The sequence below is a fragment of the Falco cherrug genome, chromosome Z, assembly GCF_023634085.1.
Source record: "Falco cherrug isolate bFalChe1 chromosome Z, bFalChe1.pri, whole genome shotgun sequence".
Classification (NCBI taxonomy): Eukaryota; Metazoa; Chordata; class Aves; order Falconiformes; family Falconidae; genus Falco; species Falco cherrug.
This window is the reverse complement of record NC_073720.1, coordinates 66,463,948-66,482,037: the sequence shown is the minus strand read 5'-3', so window position 1 is coordinate 66,482,037 and position 18,090 is coordinate 66,463,948. Positions and strand designations below refer to the sequence as shown.

Below are 18,090 nucleotides of genomic sequence, written 5' to 3'. Positions count from 1 at the left end.
ATACTAAAGAACCTTGGTGCCACAGGAACTAGGTCATATTTTGAAGCCACTGAAAGGTCTGATCTATTAACACAGATAATTAGGTTTCTGTGGTCTGGCCAAGATGCTTTTAGTTACACTGTTAAACAAAACACTTGAGATTCAGTGGATATAGTGTTTTACATGTCGTGGGGTATCCTGGTTTCAGCTGGGATGGAGTTAACTTTCTTCTTAGTAGCTAGTACAGTGCTCTGTTTTGGCTCTGATGCGAGAGCAGTGTTGACAGCACACTGAAGTTTTTAGTTGTTGATGGGTAACGTTTATACTAAGTCAAGGACTTTTTGGTTTTTTGGGCCTTGCCAGCAAGAAAGCTGGAGGGGCCTAAGGAATTGGGAGGGGACACAGCCAGGCCAGCTGACCTGAACCAGAGAAAGAGGTATTCTATACCACAGGATGTTATACTTGGTATATAAACTGGCAGGATTAGCTGGGGCCGGCAGATCATTGCTTGAGGATTGGCTGGGCATCGGTCAGTGAGTGGTGAGCAGTTGTACTGTGCATCACTTGTTTTCCTTTCTCCCTTTTCCTTTAGATTTTATCCTTTCCCCCACCTTTTCATTATAACTACTTCTCCTTCCCCTTCCCCTTCCCCTTCTCCTGCTCCTGCTCCTTCACCTTCTCCTCCCTTCCCCTCCTCCTCCCCCTCCCCTTCCCCCTCTCCTTCTCCTTTTCCTTCTCCTCCTTCTTTCTTCTTCTCCTTCTCCTTCTCCTCCTCCTTTCTTCTTCTCCTTCTTCTTCTTCTTCTTTGTTATTATTATTATTATTATTTATTATTGTTCTTTCCTTTTTATTCTGTTTAAATTATCATATTGTTCTTATCTCATCTCTCGAGTTTTACATTCCTTTCTGATTCTCCTCCCCACCCCCACAGGTTGGGGGGGAGTGAGCAAGCAGCTGTGTGGTGCTTGGTTGCCAGCTGGGCATAAACCATGACATGGGGTGACCACTGCTGAAGAAGGTGTACTCAGGTCCTGTCCTATCGTTTTCCTAAGATCTGAGTACTTCAGAACAGCTGTTCAGCAGAATTGTTTGGTAAAATCCTGCTTCTAAATCTTGGAGAAATGTCAGTCTGTCATCCTGTTTTTCAGGACATCAAACATAGACCAAATTAATAAAAGAATAAAGTTTTTCTTCAATATCTTATTCCTGGCAATGACTCAGTGGGAATTATGTATATGATTTGCCCTGGAAAGTCACATAATAAAAAACTTCCTGTCAAATTGAAAAGTGATTTTTTTTTTTTTTTTTTTTTTTTGTCTACAGCTTTTTAATTTTCATTTTACTTTTCCTTTGACCACTCCCTGGCCAATATATACCATACCATCTGGAACCCAAACAGCCTAAAACTTCTTAGTTCACTGAAGCCAGAAGAATCAACAAATGAAACTAGTTTCACTGGAGTCACCATATCTGACTGTGCACTCAGTCAAAAGCTATTAAATATTTTGGATACCTGCCTGCTACTGTGCCTTTTGAAGAAATACTTGGCCCCAGAGAGGATGCATCCTTGTACCAGTAAGAGGATTCAAACTAGTGAAAGAGTTTGTCAAACCTAGCCTATCAATGCCCAGTTTTCTAGTCGTAACATTTGCTCTTGGGGAACTGCAGAAAACCATAAACTTTATGTTGGGTCACTGTCATGTCTTTCAATCAAATTTTAGTGTTGTGTTTAAAAGGAGATAACTCATTTGCATTCTAAAAAGCCTCATAATCTTATTATGCTGATAGATACAGGTACTTATGCTTAATTGATATAATTAAGTAATTATATTCTATTGTTTTATGTCAGAAGTGCCTAGAATGAAAAAGCAATGAGCTGCAGTGTGCTAGCTCATATTTTTGAAGCACTGAATAGCCTGGTCCAGTTTCACAATACTTTCTAGAAACAATTTTTATTTACTGTGTGTGAATTTAAAAACTAGCCCATAAAAACAAGGAATATATTAATATCCATGCACTGACATTTAATTCAATTTATGGTAACTCAGCTAAGGATGGCTTTATATGAATCTAAGGAATTAATATCTGTAGTGTACACTGTTACTTAGATCTAAAGTAATTCATGGTTTTGTGAGCAAAGATCAAATATACAACGAACATGCAATTAAAAGGTTTGTTATTATTGTAAGTGTACTTAACATGCTATACAATCTATATGTAATTTGATTTCACTCTACTACCACTAAGGAATGAGGATGTGATATATGTGCTCTGGGATGTGGCCTAGGATTTCTCACCTGTGATTGCACAACATTTTTCCACTGAAACTGGATTTCTTTGGCAGAGAATAACTGGATTCAAGAAGACAGCTTGAGTATGAACATTCTGGGCAGTTCAGATTATCTTTATCATGTCTAAAACCAGCAATCGATCTTCACCCAGTCCTGTACAGCCTGAAAAAATAATTGAAATGCTCGTTACCTTTTCCTCTTGCCAAAAGCTGAGTGAAATTTACCTGAATATACTATATGAAAAGGGTAGATGTATGGCCTGACTTTGTTGTGTCTTTGCAGAAGTATTTATTGTGCAATCTCTGCAGATTTTCCCTTGTAGCAGTGTAAAAACCAAACAAAAAAAACCTCTCAAAGTTTTGTATTTTCCAAAGGGAAGCTTCTGCTTAAGATTTGGCTGCTTTGGGTTATAAATACCAGCGAAAGAGATGTTATATAGAACAAGTAGCTCACACTCAAAATATAAAATATGAACTAGTCTAAACAAATTATCTGTTAATCACATTTAATATTTTTAACTCTAATTTCTAACATTTGTTTGCTGCCATTCTTCTGTCATTCTTATTTCTAGCCTTAAGAAACTGTTTCCAGATCCTCTAAAATGTTTTTTATTTTATATTAACAAAGAAAATATAAAACCTAGACAATTTTTTAAGCACTTAGGTTTTAGGAGATGGAAGGTAAGGCTGGGTACTTGCATGACCTGTTGTTTTTCGCTACATCAAATATGAGTTAATTTATTTTTTTAATATATAAAGCTGTAGAAAAAAATCTGTAAAAATACTCTATTGAATACTAGCAGTCAGATTTTAAGAGACTCTAGATGTAGCAATAGAGATAATATGTTGTTGAGGCATAAAATTGGAGCTTTTTATAAATGAGAGATTTAGAAAAAAAATTAACCTGAGGAGCATAGTCTGAAAGGAATATGACTGAGTTTATGACATCTACAAATGAATGACAGGTATACTTTGAATTTCCTTAGCAGGAGTTATCTTTGTATGATGTGATAATTGTCATCTCTTCCTTACACAGACATGCAACAGACTTCGATGAACCCAGAGGGGCAGAAGCAACTTTGCAAAAGCAAGCTATCCATCAAATCAATCTTAAAAGACTTGACTTTTCGATGAAGTTGAAAAGTGAGCTTTTCCCTTGGTGGTAAAACCAAAAAACTGAGGGAGATGATCTGAAACAAGCTTTTTTTTTTTTTTCTTTATTTCTTTTTTTTTTTTTTTTTTTTTTTCTTAGAAGAAAGAGAGAGAGAAGAAGAAGAAAAAAAAAAAAAGAAAAAGTATAATCCTGGTGATATTGTCAGACATAAGTGAAGTGCTTTACAAAGTGTTTCATTTGGGGCATTTCATCAAGTCAAATATATAGTAGATCTGTGAAACAACAGATTTTTTTCCTTGTTAGGAAAAAAATGTTTCCTTGTTATCCTTTCAGGATATGAAATTATCAAATGATTCTGCCCTGTTCCTTAATAACTGGTTGAATGTGTGTTCCTCAGATAGACCATTTCCTTACCTAACTGGTGTGGAGGTGGTTACATGCTCTCTGTAACACAGTGATATGTGAAGGCTTCAGAGGGCACAATCTAGTCCTACAGTCACCTGCAGCTGAGTCACATTCTGGTCATAAAAAGAAGATACCACAGGTACTGAGAACTATCTTCTTCCAGTTTGTAAGGTATAGTATTGTGACATGTTACTTTATTTCCTTTACTAGTTTTGTCAAGGGTAAAGACCGGTAGGCAGAGCCTACTTTGCTGCCTGGCCTTTGAATACCGTGCAGGGCCTTTTTTCCCCCCTTTTTTTGGTTTAACATACTCTTAAATTTACTGAAAAGCAAATCTGTTCACTGTTTCATTTATCACTTTTATACCATATTATCTTTTTCCCCATTCTAATAACAAAGATTCTATTTTGAAAACATAATATGAGGAAATAGGCAATTTAAGCAGAACTACTTCTTGCACTGTAATTTCTATAAATGATATATATATACCTATTAGAATCCTGTGCTATGAGCAGTATGCAGGCTTACTAAGAAAGTCCCCATCACTGTGACTGTAGTAAAGAAACAATGTACATAAACCAAGAGAGAAAATCCTGGCTGTGACCAGTGTCTAAAAAACATATGGCAGGCTCTGGTCTTGATCCCTAATGGATGCCCCCTTTGATTTCTGTAAGACTGCAGGGTGATGCAGTCCACGCTCTCTGCAGGTCATTTATTAGCTTGCTTTATGCCCTCAGAGTATCACTCCTCTATTCTTGCCTACTCTTTCTTTTGCATAAGAGGCTGAGCTGGGTTGCTGCTTTGCTGTCCTCAAGGCACCCTGTATTAGCTTACAGCTTCCGTACTGTTAATCTTCTGAAGTAAATTATTTCTCTGCTGTTCTGTGGTTTGATAGTACAACGATGATTATATTAAAAGAGAATGCACATCTGAATTGTGTAACTTAGTCAGTACTGACTACTGTATCTCTTTATGGCATGTTTGTCCTCTTCTCGTTTTCTTTCAGCGGAAATTTAATCTAAAAACAGATAGCTGCTGTTCTTCTGCAAGTAAAATACTGAGGACTCAATTATTTTCTTAGTAGTTTTCTTTTTGTTCATCCTGATCGGACAATTCTGTAAAAGACAGTTTCTTTGCAGATCTAAATTTTATCATTCCTAAAGAACAAACAAGCCCCCCCCCCCCAAAAAAAAAAAAAACAAACAAACAAAAAACAAAAAACCCAACCAAAAAAAAACATTTTGGCTTTTGAGTTCTAAAGCCAGATTAACCTCTCATTATAACTTAGTATGCTTATTTTACGTCAGCATGTTTCCTTTTATTTTTTCCCCTCATTCTCTTTCTCCCTGCTCCATAGAAAGCCATGACACACCCTGATATTTATTTTTCTCTAATTTTGAGATAGTTCAGGCTAAGCTGAGAACATACTGCTGTTGGTGGGGCGGACAGACATTTTGGCTGTCCTGTCTCTGAGACATCCCATTAATTTCAAACTGCTTTTGGAAGAGCATCCCAATTAGCTGTAGCTGTAACTCTCTAACAAACACACTTAAATCTCTGCATCATCCTGAAAAGTATTCCTTGATAACCTTTCCTTGTCTTTAGCAAGTGGGTTGGTTTGTCTGCTGAGGCTCGCTTAAAGCAGTCAAGTGTGTTTCTTCCACTTTCTTTTGTGAAGCAATTTGCAGCAGTTCTCCCCAGTGTAGATTTGACTGCAGCTAACCATGTCTTTGTTGCTGTTAGACTAGAAAATTGCTACACCCTGGAAAATGCTTAAGTACTTTTTTGTTATTGCAGGATGAAGAGTGGAAGGACACTGACAACTGATGATTTATAAAATCCAACCAGCTCAGCTGGTGCTCATAAAGAAGCAAAAAAAGCATGAAAGAAGCTCATGTTATTCCAGGTGATATGACAGAGACAGGTAGAGAGCAAAATGGTTTTAGACCCCTGAAGCTTCTGCAGACATGGAAAATAACTTTTTCTGATTTTGTGAGATCTGTGTTGACTTGATAACTGTCATACAGAAGCTGTTTAATCCTTCAGGTATAGGAAAATACATCAGCATCCAGACAATTATTTGCTCCTGTTTCTGGAATACTTAACAAAATTGTGGTGCCTAGGCATAGCCGTGTTTTTAAGCTTTGCTTGTTTACCTAGTCATGCCTTTGGTGCAGTCAAGTCTGGACAAACTTCCTTGCTCCAGCAATTCTTGATTTCAGCTTGGCTAGAGTAGTGTTAGTATATTTTTGCTTTAAATGAGGGAAGAATAGCCAGGATTATGTCTCTCTTACTTTGCTTGTGGCATGAGAAAATGTTCATTTTTATTTCAGTCTTTCTCAAATATTAGTTTGGGGTTTGTTCTTTTTCTTTTTGTTGTTGTTAGAAAACTCTGTTAGGAGATGTTGAAGTGGACATTTGCCAAAGTCTTCATATAGAAATAATGATAATCAGTATGCTGTGTCACCAAAAAATGTAAGTTGTTTTTTTGTATTAGTTTTTTTGAATTAGTTTTGGTTATCAATCAAGTTTTCCTCAGCTTTTTGTTTGCTCTCTCAATCATGATTTTGAACTAAGCTTAAAACTGACTAATCAATATAGACTGCCTAAATTCCTGTCTCATTTCTTTGAACAAGGTTGAGAGGACAGAAACAAAGGCAAGTGATATTTTCTTACCACTCCTCTCACTATCAAAGGTCTCCCACACCTAATATGTAATGAAATATCTGGAAATGTCCATATGGCTCCTGTGGCATTTAGCACTATTAATTTTATTTTGTCTGGGTTTGAAACTTTATGAAGTATAATGTTCTCTAACCTTTCAAAAACATTAATTGGTGTGATGTCAATGTTTCCTAAGCGCTCAGCCTTTGTTATTGTAAACCTGACTCTTGTTTACAAAAGCCCAGGCTGAAATTCACTGACTTGCAGGAAAAAAAAAAAAAAAACAAAACAGAAGAAAGAAGAAAAAGAATATTTTGCATCTTAACACTTTCTGTATTTTCTCTTTAAAATTCCATTCCTCTTTGACAAGTAAAATAACTTTTTATGTGTGTTTATTTCAAATTCTTTGCTGTATCTTGAACCATTGCTGTTATTTATCTTAACATTTTAACCTGTGCTAGCTGTATAAAATTTAATTTTTTCTATTGTAGTTGTACCAAAAACATCCCTTCCACTCTTGATTTTTGTTTAGTACAAACTGAAGCTGATTTATATGGTTGAAGATTCATCTCCTAGTAGAAAACTGTAACTGTACAATTTACATTGGCAAGTTGCCCCTAATTGTCAATTTTTACTTTTTCACTATTTCTTTGATATGATAAACATTTCTTTTTTCTATAGTGTTACACTTTTTCTTTTTTCAAGTTACTCATCTGCAGAACTGAAAAAAAATATTAAACCCCCTGAAAATCTTAGTTACGTCTTTAGAATTGCTGGTCTCTGTTGCAGGTTGTGACATAGTCTGTTTGCATGCTGAATATTGAAAGCAACGCTGAAACAATCACAGTCATGCTATCAACTCCAGCTTGGAAGCACAGCAGCAGCTGAGATGCAGCAGTCCTTTCCAATAGTTGTGGTATGCCTAGAGAGGAAAGATATTGCTCTGTCAGTGAAAATGTGAATTTTGGTCTATTGTGTGAATACTCTGAATCTACATGCAGTGTCAGAAAGTTTTCAGTGTGGGAGCAAAGTACCTTATTGGTCATAAGGATGACCATATGTTGGTGCTGGTATGAAATCACTGACATGCTGTTAATTCATCTGCATCCATGGGACCGTAACTTCTTCCTTGGAAAAGTATGGACAGGTAGCTGCTGATGTATTAAGAACTTTTAGTAACAATCACTATGTCCTCACTAACTTATTCTTTTAAATAAACTTCATCATTAAAAATGCAGTAATTTTATCACTGAATTAGTGATACTAATAAAATATTTAATTAAGTCAATTTCTCTTTGTAACTAAATATTATCTGGTTTTGGTATGTTAAAGTATCTTTTTTCTTCTAATTTGTTTCTTTAATCTCTTATCATCCTGATTTTTTTTCTCTTTTCCATACATCATCTCCTTGCTCCTTTCTCATGTGAAGGGTTGTGATTTTGGCCAGAAGCACAACAGTGACATTCCATAGCAATGATTGATTTTATTTCACTTTGGGCATGTTGGTGGACAGTGGATTTATAAAGGGTTTATAACCTTACAGAACAATAGAAAGATGGACTGTCTTTAAGTTATGGCTGATGTCACTGAACTTCCAGTGTGGTATGCAAATCTGATAAAGATATAAAAGGCAAATAATTTTATTTCTGTTTTGTATGTAACTAAATGGAAAAAGAAAACCAGACTTCTGGGGGTGGATCCTAAGTCAGCAGCATAAGTAACATTTATTGTGTTGGAAAATATTTTTCTCTTTTGCCTCCCCAGGAGGCTAAAAAAAAAAAAAGGTTACTAGCAGGGGTTGCTTTGCCTCACTGCTCTGAGAAACAGATCAACTATTTTAGGGAAACAGAATATCTGCTTAAATGACTGCCAGATTCCCTCAATGATTGTCTTATGTTCTCATAGTCTGTTTAAATTATAGTTTGATACATATTATCCATCGCCATTTCCACATAAAAATGTATCAGTAATTTAATTTATTATGTCTATTGTGAAAAGAAGCTAATGACAAAGGTTTCCCAAATTGTCATAATGGAAAATGGTAAAATGCAGCAAAAAATACGAAAGGCTTTTTGTTTGGTTGGTTTTAATTTTTGTTGTTGTGGTTTTGTTTTTTTTTAATTCAAATGGAAGGCTTTTGGAAATAGGAAATCTATGAAGTGTCTGAATAAACACCAGATTAACATTTAAACAATGTTTTGCCAGTCAACCGTGATTGTAGCAAGGCTGACTTCAATTAGTTTCAAATTTGACAGGAATTCTAGTAAGTGGTAAAACAGGCAAATAAAGTTTGTGGAGCAATTTACTGAAATAAATTAAAGAGCATTGTAATTCTTGACTTTTGCTATTTGAATGAAATTAGTACAAAACATTAAACTTGCCACCTGCACACACACCCCCCACCCCACTCCCCCTGCCCTTCCCCAGAATAGGGATCCTTAAAAACACGGGTATGCCAGAAACCCACAGGTTCTTGCTAGGATTTTAATACCAAACTTAACTTGAAAAGAAGTCCATCCTTTGTGGCATAAGCAAACAGTCTTTATATCTCTTGGCAAAAAACCTTAAGGCACTATGCAAAATGAGTTCAAATGCCTTACATATTTTCTTTCATATGTTGAAAATAAGATGCAATATCAAATGTTTTTATTGTCTTTACAGATAAGGAAAGATGTTTCATTTGTAATAAAATTTCCTTTCTTATATAAAAAGCCTGAAAGCATGATTCTTATGGATTACAAACATTGAATTGTGAACAACTGAGCTTCTGTTTTCTTTCACATTATAGATTTAGCAGTCAGTTTATGTAGTATGTATGCTGATAAATATACATGCATGCTGTATATCTCTAGATAAACAATAATACTGATAAAAATAGGGTTTAGAGAAAAAGCTAAGGTTAAAGAATTAGTTTTCTTTCAGACTGCAAGGTGAACTGATCAAATCACATGACCTAGGAGTATTCATTTAGTCAATATAAGAATTGCTATTTTATAACAATGAAAGTATCCTCAAGATATATAATTACAGGAGGGGAGGTGCATTGTCATAGTATTTCTCCATTGATTTTATGCTTGGTAGATTTGCAGAGGAAGAGCCTCTGTTTTTATTTGTACAGCATTTTTGCTAGAATTCTGCTGAGTCTTTAACCTCATTTCTTCTGTACTAAGTATTGTTTTTCTTTCCTAAGTTCTACTTTTCTCTGAACCAGTTAACGGAATTTGGCATTGAGGGAATTAATCTGAATATATACAAAGCTCAATTGATCCTTGTGATTTTTTTTTCCAATTAAATACTGAGTAAATCATAGAGGTTTAAAGAAAGTGCAAACAGCAATTTTAGGTGACATTCAAATTATTTGCACTAACCCAGAGGCCAGGAACCAAGTAATTGTATTTGTTTTTAAATTCTTCTTGGGGCTTTATGCAAGCTACCAGCTGTAGCTGTCGACTTCTGCTGAGAGTGAAGACTGCCTTGCTAATGGACAATGCTTGGTGGGAATGATATTGCACTAAGTCCACCTGAAGTCCTCTGATGGAGGAAGCTGGGTGGTACCAAAAGGATCAGAGCAGGGGCAACATACTCATGTGCCCCTTCACACAGCAGCTAGCCATTTTTTGAGGTGCTGTTGTGTGTCACCACTGATTGCAGCATGTTGCTACCAGCTGCTGAGGTTAGCTATCAGATGTGAAGCTTTGCAACGTACTCCATGGATCTTCAAGAGGCAGTTAATTATGCTTCCTCCTTTGTATGACAATAATGAATGGGCTTTATCAGCAAGTCAGATAGCACTGCTACTACCAGCTACAGCTATTTGGACAGTTTTAAATGCTCAATTCATTTTATTTTTTTTTTTTAAATATGTACAAAAGAAGAAAAAGCTACTGATAAGGTTATGTAATAACTTGCTTTCCTTCTCTCTCTGTAGTATTAGTGGAAGGTGATAATGAACTTTTCCCAACTTATGCAGTTATTTTAATTTTGTGTATTGGCTACACCCAGACTACCTTTTCCAGTCTCAAGCCATGCTTGTTTTTCCTGGTTGGGAACAAGAACCTCAGTAGCTCCTGAATCCTTTAGTCAGTTCTCCTCAGACTTCAAGAATAGAGTAAAGCAGGTCCAATTAAATTTTATGATTTTGGTAGCTGGGAATTGGTAGATCATAAAGTCACTTCATCTCTTTTTACCTTATTGCCTGCTTATGTGCAACACAAGTGAAATAGAAGAAATGAGGACAGAAGAGCTGTGATAGCTTGGACTATATGTGGCCTTCCTTTCCTGTTTTCCTATTTATACTGTGAGACTTCTCTGCACTGACAGCCAATGCTTTGCTTAAAATCTTGGGGGGCGGAAGAAGCTGAGTGCTATTAATTCCTAATTGTTTTTTCTTTTCCCCTCCAGAGATTATATAAACATTTACTGTAATCTCTCTGGAGGATTATGTTCTCTGCAGAATGCAATTAAGACAGCAGTGAATAAGAATTAGATAATAGTCTTTAAATTATCCTTACTGTTGACCACTGTGTTCTCTATTGTAGAAAGCAAACTGACCAGCATGGTGTATAATCTTCTAGTCATTGCATATAGTTGTCCGTAGATTTCAAAACCAGGTTATATGACTCTAACTGAATCCAGCTATTTCCTTATACTCTTCTTGTACAATGGCAAAATCTTTTCATTATTATGAACAATAAAAATATGAAGTCTAGTAATCTTCACAACTAGAACTGCATTCAGATAGTAGATTGTAGTAGTTAAGAGGAAGAAATGCTAAATAGGACATTCACAGTAGGAAATATTTCTCCTAAAATTTGCCTGATGTATAAGATTTGGCACCTTGATATGGAACTGGCACATTTATGAGATTTCTGCATGCCACAAGCTGCCAGCTTGGGCTGTCTGGTTGTTGACAGATTGCATAGAGAGCTGGGTTTTTAATTCATCTGCCATACCTGCCATTGAATTATTGCTGGTCATTTTACTGATATGGTCTCATTCTTTCAACATAGATGACCTTTTCTAGTTTTACTGGTCATTCCTTTGTGTATTAGTCCTTTTCCAGAGGCAGTTTTTCATTTTTTGCTATTGTATTTCTGTAACAGGAACTTGCTGTGGAAAAACAGAATTATATTATATGGCCTATCCTGACGATTTCCATACTGGAAATTAACACTCTGTGGTACTCATTTATATAAGAAACCGCAAATAAGAGGTGTAGAAGAAACAGAAATATGGAAAGACAGGTTGTGCTTTGGATTCAGATTTTAAACCCCCAGACTATTCCTGAGTCCTGTATGTCCTGACTTTGAATTTGTAACCATATCCTTCAAACTCAACACACTTCATGGCTGACTTTCACTAGGAACCCCTTTAAGTTCTGTGTCTGTGCTTAACATGTGGCACTACTGTGAAAACTGATTATAAGAGAGAGACTTTATTATTCAACAGATGAGTCATTTTGTGTATTCAGTGACATATCTGCTGACTTCAGTTATGAAAGTAAGGTAGGCTGCATTTACTCTACCTAACAAAGCAGAGTGAGCACAGCCAGGAGAAAATAAACTGGATTCTAGCCCATCTTGTACATCACCAACAATTTAGTGCTGTTTGTGGTTTTCCACCCATTATGCCCACTCTTTGAAGACAAAAGGTATCACTTGTACATCAGCAAGGCCATTGCTTGCATGCGCTCAGGGTATGACTAGGAGCTTAAGCTGTTCTGCAGGCAGGTAATGTGAGCAGCCAGAAAGGAGACCTGGTTAGAAGGGAAAATTACTGAATGGAAGAAAAAGTCTGCTGAAATACCGACTGAGAGACAGAGAAAATGCCTGCCAGCTTGGGAAATATTAGCCTTGGAAGCAGGCCTGTGAAGCATCCTTGAGAAATTTAGCTGGTTTTGGAGTGCAGCTGGACACCTTGAAACCAGACATATCCTGAGATACGACTGATAAGCACAAACTCAACGAACCACAATGGTTACTTCACCTGAAAAGGTGGAAGTATTCTTAGAAAGTAAGAATCACTAGTTGCCATTGGCTCTCTAACTGCAAAAACAGGTCTGGAAAATTAAAAGCTAGTCTGAGGGGATAGAAAACATTATTATCTATTGGCTTCCCAGGGGAAATTAACATCTATTGGATGCTTTAAAAGGTGGTGTCCTACATCCTCTTCATAGAATCATAGAATGGTCAGGGTTTGAAGGGACCTCTGGAGATCATCTAGTCCAACCCAGTGCTAAAGCAGGTTCTTCTAGACCAAGTTGCAGAGTTGTGTCCAGGTGGGTTTTGAATGTCTTTAGAGATGCAGATTCCACAGCCTCTTTGGGCAGCCAGTTCCAGTGCTCTGTCACCCTCAAAGTAAAGAAGTTTTTCCTCATATTCAGATGGAAGTTCCTGTGTTGCAGTTTGTGCCCATTGTCCCTTGTCCTGTCAGTTGGCACCACTGAAAAGACATTGACATCCTCTTGACACTCGCCCTTAAGATATTTACAGGCACTGATAAGATCCTCTCTCAGTCTTCTCTTCTCCACATGGAACAAGCCCAGCTCTCTCAGCCTTACCTCATAAGGGAGATACTGCTGCCCTCTAATCACCCTTACATCTCTCTGCTAGACCGTCTCCAGTAGTTCCCTGTCTCCCTTGAACTGGGGACCCCAGGACTGGACACAGTACTGCAGGTGTGGCCTCACCAGGGCAGAGTAGAGGGGGAGGATCTCCTCCCTCGACCTGCTGGTCATGCTCCTCCTAATGCCCCCCAGGATCCTACTGGCCTTCTTGGCCACCAGGGCACACTGCTGGCCCATGGGCAACTTGCTGTCCACCAGGACTCCCAGGTCCTTCTCTGCAGAGCTGCCTTCCAGCAGGTCACCCCCAGCCTGTGCTGGTGCCTGGGGCTGTCCCTCCCCAGGGGCAGGACCCTGCACTTGACCTTATTGATCTCTGTGAGATTCCTCTCCACCCAATTCTCCGGCCTGTCCAAGTCTCGCTGAATGGCAGCGCAGCATCTGGTGTAGCAGCCACTCCTCCTAATTTTGTATCATCAGCAACTTGCTGAGGGTGCGCTCTGTCTCCTCATCCGGCTCATGGATAAGTTGAACAGGTCCAAACCCAGTACTGACCCCTGGGGAACACCATGAGCTACAGGCCTGCAACTAGGCTCTGTGCCACTGATCACAACCCTCTGAGCTCTGCCCTTCAGCCAGTTCTGAATCCACCGCCCTGACCACTCACCCAACCCACACTGCCTGAGCTCACCTATGAGGATGTTACAAAGACAGTGTCAGAAGCCTTGCTGAGGTCAAGGTAGACAACATCCATGGCTCTCCCCTTATCTACCCAGCCAGTCATTCCATCACAGAAGGCTGTCACGTTGGTCAGGCATGATTTCCTATTGCTCAGTTCATGTTGACTATTCCTGATAACCTCCTTTTCCTCCCCATGCTTTGAGATGACCTCGAGGATGAGCTTTTCCATCACCTTTCCAGGGGTGGAAGTGAGGCTGAACAGCCTGCAGTTTCCTGGGTTCTCTTTCTTGCCCTTTTTGAAGAATGGAGTGACATTGGCTTTCCTCCAGTCCTCAGGGACCTCTCCTGTTAACCATGACCTTTCAAAGGTGATGGAGAGTGGCTTAGCAATAACACCTGCCAGCTCCCTCAGCACTTGGGGGTGCATTCCATTGAGGCCCATGGATTTGTAAGTGTTAAGTTTGGTTAAGTGATCTTTAATGTGATCCTCCTTGACCAAGGGAAAGTCTGTCTTTCTCCAGATTTCCTCTTTTGCCTCCAGGTGTGGGAAACCTGAGGGCTTGCCTTGGAAGTAAAGACTGAAGCAAAGAGGCCATTCAGTAACTCCACCTTCTCTGTGTTCTTTATCACCAGGGCACCCACCTCATTCAGCAGCAGACCCATATTTTTCATTATTAGTCATCCTTTTCCTGCTGATGTACTTGAAGAAGCCCTTCTTGTTGCCCTTGACATCCCTTGCCAGATTTAATTCCAAATGGACCTTAGCCTTCCTTGTTGCATCCTTGCATGTTCTGACAACATTGCTTTATTCCTCCCAAGTGGCCTGTCCCTTTTCCCCCATTCTGCTAACTTTTTTCTTCTGTTTGAGTTTTGCCAGAAGGTCTTTGCTTATCCATGTATCCATGCAGGCCTCCTGCCCCTTTGCTTGATTTCTTACTCTTAGAGATGCACCAATCTTCAGCTTGGAGAAAGTGATGCTTGGATATTAGCCAGCTCTCTTGGACCCCTCTACCTTCTAGGGCCCTAACCCATGGGATTCTTCCAAGCAGGTCCTTGAAGAGGCCAGAGTTAGCTCTCCTGAAGTCCAGGGTTACAATGCTGCTTATTGCCCTGCTTCCTCCATGCAGAATCCTGAACTCCACCAGCTTGTGGTCACTGCAGACAAGGCTTCCCCCAGCCTTCACATCCCCAACCAGTCCTTTGTTTGTGAGTACAAGGTACCTTGCCTCATTGGCTTCTCCACCACCTGTGACAAAAAGTTATCATCAGTGCTCTGCAAGAACCTCCCATGAGAACCAGGATCTGTGTTCATGAGGCTACCTCCAGTTGTTCACAGAGGGCCTCATTGACTTCCTTTTCCTGATCAGGTGGCCTGTAGTAAACATCCACAAGCGTCCCCCATCTTGGCCTGCCCCTTAATTTTTACCCATGAGCTCTCAACTTGTTCTGCATCCACACCTAGGCAAAGCAACATTACAGTTGCTCCCTCACATAAAGAGCAGCTCCACCACATTGCCTTGCTGGTCTGTCTTTCCTAAAAAGTATGTAGCCATCCATGATAGCATTCCGGTCATATGACCTATCCCACCATGTCTCTGTAATTGCAATGAGATCATAGCATTGTGACTGCACACAAATCTCTAATTCTTCCTGTTTATTCTCTGTGCTGAGTGCATTGGTTTACAGGTGTCAGACAGGTAATGGAGCACACAGGTTTCCCAGGCAGGGTGCAAGAAGATCCACCATAGTGACACACATCCTCAAGGTGGCTGGCCTTCTGGTTCTCATCTTGGGAGGCAGCTAAGGAATATGTATCTCTACTGTGGTTAGTCTGGCTTATTCCTGTCCTGGTTTTGGTTGGGATTGAGTTAATTTTCTTCTTAGTAGTTAGTACAGGGCTGTGTTTTCGCTCTGATGTGAGAACAATGTTGACAGGACACTGATGTTTTTAGTTGTTGCTGGCTGAGTTTATACTAAATCAAGGAATTCTCAGTTCCTTGGGCCCTGCCAGCGAGAGGGCTGGAGGGGCACGGGAAACTGGGAGGGGACACAGCCAGTACAGGTGACCTAAACTAGCCAAAGAGGCATTCCATACTATATGACACCATGCTGAGTATATAAACCAGGAGAAGAAGGAGGAAGTGGGGGACATCTGGCATTATGGAGTTTGTCTTCCCGAGTAACCATTACGCGTGATGGAGCCCTGCTTCCCTGGGGATGGCTGAACACCTACCTGCCCATGGGAAGGAGTGAATGTTTTGCTTTGCTTGCATGCTTGGCTTTTGTTTTGCCTATTACATTGTTCTTATCTCCACGCTCAAGTTTTACATTCCTTTCCGATCCCCTTCACCATCCCTCTGGGTGAGGTGGTGTGAGAAAGTGGCTTCATGGTACTGGGTTGTCGGCTGGGGTTAAACCATGACAATTCCCCATTTGGATTCAATGACACAAGCATTGCCACATGGTGCCCCTCCCCCTGAGTCCTTCAGTTTAAAGCCATCCCAGCAAGCTGGCTAGCCCGCTGCTGAAGATTCCCCTGTCTCTTCTAGATAGGTGGATCCCATCCGTCCCTAACAGGCTACAGTCAAAGAATGTCCTGTTGTCAGAGAAGCCAAAACCTTCCTGACAGCACCAGCCATGAACCCAGAAGCTGGTGTGTGTTGTACTTCTATTTCTGGCTGCACCCTTTCCTTTTGGTAAAATAGAAGAAAAAATAACTTGGGCACCAAAATTTTTAACTTGCACCCTCAGGGCTTTATAGTCTTCCTTGATTCTGCCTAGGTTCTGGCTTGCTGAGTCATTCATGCCCAAGTGAAGGAGTACCAGAGGATGGTAATCTGTGCCCTTGACAAGTTCTGGCACCCTCTTGACAACACCTTAGACCTTACCTCACAGAAGGCAGCTCACGCCTCCCTGTCAGGCTGACAGATGGGTGCCTCAGTGCCCCTTAACAGGCAGTCACCTGCTACAAAAGCTAACATTTCTTTTTGTGATCTCCATGGTGTGTTGCTAGTGTAGTTTCTTCTTGTAGACCTTGCTCATGGGTGTCTATAGCTGTTAAAGCTTCAGATCTGGTTTTGGTTGTGATGCTAGAGGATGGAGACTGGAGTCCTGCTTTTGTGGCTCACAAGGGTCCAAGGGGCCTCATTCTCTGTGGCATCTGCTATGAATATGGTTCTGACACCACCTATCTATCTCTGTCTTGGCCCCTCTCATACTATGTAGCCTTTCATTTTTTTCCTGCAGCTGAGCCACCTGCCATAGCAGGTCATCAGCCTGTGCACACCTGAGGCAGGTACTTACTCCAGGAGAAGGATCTGGGCACTGGTTGCAACCTGCTGCCTGTACTGAACTTCCCTTCCTTACCAGTTCTCTCTGGGTGGACACATCAGGCATCATAGGGGCTTTCTCTATGGAAACATTGGTTTCAACTCTGAGATGAGCACCCACTAACCTGGCAGAGACCCAGGGTGCTCCCCTGGGCCGTGGGCCTACACGCGGGGTGCCAGGCCCTTCCTGCGGCCCCCACGCCACTTGCTGCACCAGCTGACACACCACACACTGTTTGCCCACCTTGTTTGTAGTGCTCTGCTATGATATGAAAATGACTTAATTTTTATCCAAAATGGAGCTTCTCTCTCTGAGAACATCCCATACTGCACCTGCTTTTCCTTCTCCTAAACAGGCTGAGCTCTCTGCATGACCTTTCTGTGAGGCTTTAGGCCCTTGCTAGGGATGCCTGGCTGACTCCATACTTTCTAATGCAGATCACCTTGAAGCGAGATTTTGTTATTTATTTGACCCTGTCTGGGCCCACTTCTGGAGTCAGTTTGGTTTGTCCCTCCCTTTCAGATGCTTTGGACCCGTTCTGGAATTTATTTACTTTGCTTCATACCATTTATATATGTATAAGTAATTTATTATGAGTATATCTGCTGTTATATTATTGATAACTTTGCTTTACTGGTCATAAGTTTGTAGTAACTTGTACTGTTATGTGTATACTTGTTGCTGCTGGTTTTGAGTGCTGCTATTATTGATTGTTGCTATATTATTTATTGCTAATAATAATTTGTAATAATGTGATTTATATATATGTATGTGTATATATATATTAACTTTATTAATTGTAGATATACTGGTTAGTGATGATTCTTGTGGTATTTGAGGTAATCCGTAATAAAGCACAGAAACTTGGAGGGTAAAGTGTAGATGTCCTTGTGTATTATGGAATCCTATGGACCTGAGGTCCAGATCTCTATACACCCTGCAGGCCAGGTAACCCTTCAGGCTGTGAGAAGAGGCAGCCTGCTTTATGTAGGACAGTGGTGCCCATGCTAGAAAGGATTCAGTTTAGCAAGTTGAGTTTATAGAGCTATTAGGAAGAAAAATATT

At 39.8% G+C, this 18,090-nt stretch overlaps 1 long non-coding RNA gene across 1 annotated transcript; it reads left to right on the top strand.

Moving 5' to 3' along the window:
- The first annotated feature begins 3,716 nt into the window (after positions 1-3,716).
- LOC114017145 (uncharacterized) lies at positions 3,717-7,740 on the top strand. Its single transcript, XR_003562027.2, has 2 exons — positions 3,717-3,959; positions 5,586-7,740. It is a non-coding gene; the product is annotated as an uncharacterized LOC114017145 (long non-coding RNA).
- The last annotated feature ends 10,350 nt before the right edge of the window (positions 7,741-18,090 follow it).